This window comes from Lactuca virosa, chromosome 6 (genome assembly GCF_052849685.1).
Source record: "Lactuca virosa cultivar CGN04683 chromosome 6, Lactuca_virosa_CGN04683_v6, whole genome shotgun sequence".
NCBI lineage: Eukaryota > Viridiplantae > Streptophyta > Magnoliopsida > Asterales > Asteraceae > Lactuca > Lactuca virosa.
In genome coordinates, this window is record NC_136431.1 from 163991725 (window position 1) to 163997464 (window position 5740).

General features: G+C 31.3%; 1 pseudogene; it reads right to left on the minus strand.

Annotated features, from left to right (window-relative positions):
• Window positions 1-477: 477 nt before the first annotated feature.
• LOC145122044 (SUN domain-containing protein 5-like) lies at window positions 478-2099 on the minus strand (annotated as a pseudogene).
• Between the last annotated feature and the right edge of the window lie 3641 nt (window positions 2100-5740).

Genomic DNA, 5740 nt, shown 5'->3' on the forward strand with positions numbered 1-5740 from the left:
CGGTGAAGAATTTACGAACCTATAGATCGACAATGTTTGTGTTCACCTTCAATTGCGATATTTGAAGCCCTAAATCGCCTAATTCATGATCATCGATTCATCGAGATCGATCAACAATGATCTCTCATGCTTTTGTAAGCTTCAATTTGTCATCGTTGATCAGCTCCTGGGATTAAAAAGTCAAGCATATGACCATGGAAATTCATTTAGGAATGTATCAGAGCACTTGATAACGACCATGGCCATATTCCTTTTAGAGGAAGTAAGCTCACTGAAGTTCTTCGAGATTCCTTCGTTGGAAACTCACGAAATGTTATGATCTCATGCATTTCACCAAATTATGGATCTAGCGAACACACTCTAAACACATTACGATATGCAGACAGGTGAGAAAATCGATTATTGTTCGTATTTTTCTAAGAGCGTATAAAAGAACCCTAATTGATTCGATTTGTGACGAGATTAGGGTTAAGAGTCTATCGAAAGGTAACAATTCGAGGAAGGATTTATTGTCTTCAACATTTAATCTTCAAAATTCAATCTTGTTGCCTGTATTGCGTATTCTTCAACATTTAACCTTTTGCATCAAAATCTTTAAAACAGCATCACCATGTATTCTTCCATTACCTTTTGCTACAAGTTCAGGTATTTTAGTCACACTCACGGGTTTCTTTGCCGCATCATCATCAACCCTTTTTCCATCATCAACACATTCCATCTTTTTACTAGTAGCCTCAGTGTTTCCCTTTTCACCATCAATAATATTTCAGTTTTTGGGACTTGTAGATTGTACTGATGCAGGGGATGCAGTTGAATTAAGATTTGTTGATTCTTCTGAAGTCACAATAAGATCTTCAAGCATCCTTTCGATTTCATCTACCCCGTATACTTCAATTACATTTAGTGTACAATAAAATTCTAACCCATAATGACTGATTAAAGTCAAATTTAAGTATCTAGCCAACTTGGATTCAGGCAACTTAAAATATTGGTCATGTTTAACGTTTTCAGCAACAAAATCTCCAAGATGATACCATATTTCAGTTGGGAAAACCAAGCTTCCTGATAATGAAAACTGTTTGAAATTAGATGAATGGTGTTCAAAATTTGAAATCTTTACAGCATCAACAAGAGTTTCTTCTGAAAGCTCAATGATTACATATTTCTCCACAGCAGAACAAGGGTTTCTTAGATTTTTGTCATGATCTAAACCCAAGATGTTGCTTGCTCCATTTGCTTCTTTATTGTGTGCTAAAACTTTTGCACCCTTGGATGTTGATGCATAGTTGTAATCGGTTCCATCTGGCTCGAGCCTGTGGGTTATGTTGACTAACCCACTTGGTGCACCATTTAAACCAATATCTTGTTGTGTGTTGTTTCTAAACTCATCAATATCAAGATATGTGAGATGGGCCCTTCTATTTTGGATGTCTTCTTGTTTCTTTTCCATGTAACTATCTTGAAGTTCTCTCTCACAATCGTATGCAAGGTCCTTTGGAGTTCTTGGGAATCATCTTGGTCAACAAAGTCATGGTTTCTGCTGGCCTTAAGGACCTGTAAGATTCTTTTTCACAGATTTATTTATTCATTTTTTTTAGAATCTTAACTACATGGGCTTTGAAGATGTAAAATCACAATATTATCTCTTTCAGGTGGCAATCATTACACCTTTTAATTTCCCTTTAGAGATCCCTCTACTCCAATTGATGGTCCCTCCATATCGATTTATTGGGTTCTGAGTTTTTTTTTTTGTTTTGTTTTTTGTAAATAGCAAATAAGTATATAAATGATCAAAAGCAAACAAAGCAATATTCTAAGTTTGAGGATACATAAACAAAAGTTTAGGAACATGAAAATTGAGGAAAAGAAATTACGAAGGATAAATACCTTGTTTATTCCATTCTTTCCCCTGTGTTAAAGGACAAATACTCCAATCTACATTGTTTATTCCATTCTTGCCCTTGTGTTTATGTCATTCAAAAGTTTGAGTGATTATATTATTCAAATGTTGCAGTTTGCTGAGGCTACATACTGACTATATTGATCTTTATTAACTCAATCGATCTGATAGGTTTGTTGCCCCTTTAATATAACTCCATTAACATGAAGTTGTGTAGTGTGTATACAATACATATATGGTTTGGTTCCTAGTGTTTTTTTTTTTTGAAATTGTTTGATGTAGATATGTTCCAATGTTTGGAGAAACTGATTATGATCCTATCAGGCAATATATGCTAGTTAGTTTTGATGAACAACTTGATGCTCTAGGGACAACAATTGATGTTGGTAAGGTTGGTACTGTATATTCACCATCGCTAATCATCTGTATTTGTACTCGAAATCAACTTTAACTAATGATAATGAAAACTTTTATGTGAAATGGGAAAAAGAAAGTTGTCAAAGGTAGACAAGATATTGGCAAAAACCAACATAATTTTTTGAGAAGCTCACTATTGTACTAATTGCTACATATAATATTCAAAATCTTTTTAATTTAATTATTCTTTATCTTCATTTTAGAAAAAACACAAAGAAAAAGTAATTTCTAAATTCAATTTTTTTTGTTCTTTGTTTCTAGTGAATTGAGCTTGGAATTCCTTTCCTGGAAACAAGTTCAAAGATTCCACCAATGTGGAACAAACTTTCATGGCCACGACTGCTTCCATCAAAGGTACTCAGTATTTTCATTTTTTCTTTTTTTATTAAAGACCAAAATGCTCTCATTACATATACAAAAATAAATAAAAATTTTTTTACTTTTATGCATTTACAATAAACAAAAAATATTTAAATATAAATAAAGATTTCATTTTTATTATTGAATTCCATTCCGCCAACCAAAATTTCACATTCCGATTTCACTTCCAATTCCAATCTTGAATTTACATATCTACATTTGTAGTATTCCAATCATAACAATTTTACAATCTTTAATTTAACTATATACCACCCTTAAATTCACATGTAAATCACATGGAAATCATGTATGAATTACATGTAATTCACATGTAAATCACATGTGAATCACATATGAGTTACATGTGATTCATATGTAATTTACATATGAATCACATGTAATTCACAAGTAAATCACAAGTGATCCACATATGAATTACATGTGATTCACATGTAAATCACATGTAATTCACATGTAAATCACAAGTGAATCACATATGAGTTACATCTGATTCATATGTAATTTACATATGAATCACATATAATTCACAAGTAAATCACAAGTGATTCACATATAAATTACATGTGATTCACATGTCATTCACATGTAAATCATAAATGAATCAAATATGAGTTACATGTGATTCATATGTAATTTACAAACGAATCATATGTAATTCACAAGTAAATCACAAGTGATTCACATATGAATTACATGTGATTCACATGTAATTCACATTTAATCACAAGTGAATCACATATGAGTTACATGTGCTTCATATGTAATTTTCATATAAATCACATGTAATTCACTTATGAATCACATGTAATTCACAACTGAATCAAATATGAATTACATGTGATTCACATATAAATCACATGTGATTCACATATAAATCACATTTAATTCACATATGAATCACATGTAAGTCACGAGTGAATCACATATAAGTTATGTCTATATGCACACATGCATTTTGTGTGAGTGCTCTTCGTTTTTATTTTCTTGTGAATTTCACATTTGAATTTTAAAAGATACAATCACATGTGAATATCACATTATATAATCAAATGTGAATCTTACATGATATATGCATATGCATTTTTGTGAGTGTTCTTGCATTAATCATTTTTTTTTCTTGTAGATTTGAAAGATTTTGTGGAAAATTTTGAAGATGCAAAAAGTGATAAATTGAGGAAAATATGAAAATCTTGATATGAAGAAATGATAACATTGTGAATCTTTGTAGCTTTTTTTTTATTTTATATATTATTTTGTATCGAACAAAATACTTGTACCATTATATTTATAGATTGATTAATAAAAATAAGATCTTTTATGATTTACTTACGAATATTATAGTATAAGATCTTTTATTGAAAAACTATGCATATATGCACCAAAAATGTTGAGTTTTTTTTGTTAAAAAAATTAGATTTTTTTTAATATTCTAGGTTTTTTTAAAAAAAATTTACTGATTTTTAAAATTTTTTACTTTCTAAAGAAATGCAGTTTTTTAAAAAAAAATTGGAGTTATTTTTGAAAAAATTGCAGGTTTTTTTTTTGAAAAAATAGTAGTTTTTTTTATAAAAATGCAGTTTTTTTATAAAAAAATTGAAGGTTTTTTTTAAAAAAAATAGCATTTATTTTTTAAAGAAAATACAGCTTTTTTTATTTTTTAATAAAGCATGTTTTTAAAAAAAAAGTTGCAGTTTTTGTTTGAAAAATTTTGCAGCTTTTTTAAAAAATTACATTTTTTCATTTTTTTTTTTAAAATTCATGTTTTCTAAAAAAAAAATTTAAAAACTCCATTTTAAAAAAAATCAGTAATTTGATTTATTATGTTAATTTTGTCCAATAACACAAAAAAATAAACATTAAAAGAGATCGGTAACATTACGATCATGCCCTTAATGAGTTAATTTTGATATAACGCTCCACCTTTAGTTCTCAGGTTCTCGGGAAACTATGAGTTCTCAACCGATCTCACCTATATATATATATATATATATATATATATATATATATATATATATATATATATGTGTGTGTGTGTGTGTGTGTGTGTGTGTGCGTGTGTGTGTATCTCTAAGTCCAAAATCACCACTACTTATGTTTTAAAGAGTGAGAACCGATTTTAGAGTCTCCAGAACCTCTCCATATTCATCCTAATTGTTCTTGGTGTTTTGTGATTCCATTTGAGGCATCATACTTGGGATGCTAAGCTTTCTTGAGGCCAAGTTATTCAAGCTACTACACAAGGTAATATTCTAACTAGTTTTTATGATTCAAATATTACCTTGCATGCTAGTTTAGGCTTCATGCTTTGGAAAATGTTTATTGCATGTATAATTAGAGAAAACTTAGATCCAAAGCATTAGGGTTGTATGCGCACCATAGGATTGTTAGAGTACATAAAACCCAACAATGTTGGTATGACATTTGCATGGAAGACCCCGGGGGTTCCCGTGGCAGTAAATTAAGACCCTGTGGGGGTTCCCATGGCATTTGGTGTAAGACCTTGGAGGGTTTCCATGGCATCCTAGTATGTTTGTATGTTTAGCTTGCATGATATTTCTTTGGTTAGCTAAGACCATGTAGGGGTTCCCATGGCAGTTAGTGAAGACCATGTGGGGGTTCCCATGGCAGCTAGTGAAGACCATGTGGGGGTTCCAATGGCAGGTAGTTAAGACCATGTGGGGGTTCCCATGGCAGTGGGTTAAGACCACGTGGGGTTCCAGTGGCACCCAGTGTAAGACCTTGGAGGGTTTCCATGGCATCCTTATATGTTTATATGCATGGTTTATGCAGTTTATGTAGCTATTATGGCTGATATGGTTTATGTGAGTATGTGGATTGTGTGCGGTATGCTCTGGGGAACTCACTAAGCATTAGCTTATAGTTTATTGGTTGTTTCAGGTACTTTAGGATCTAAGGGCAAGAGCCCGGCGTGATGGCGTGGCATACACTCTCCGGTGTTTTATTTGGGGACACTCTGATATTATGAATAAAATGTTTGATGTTATGGATTTTGAAAACAATTGTGATTGGAATTTTATATTT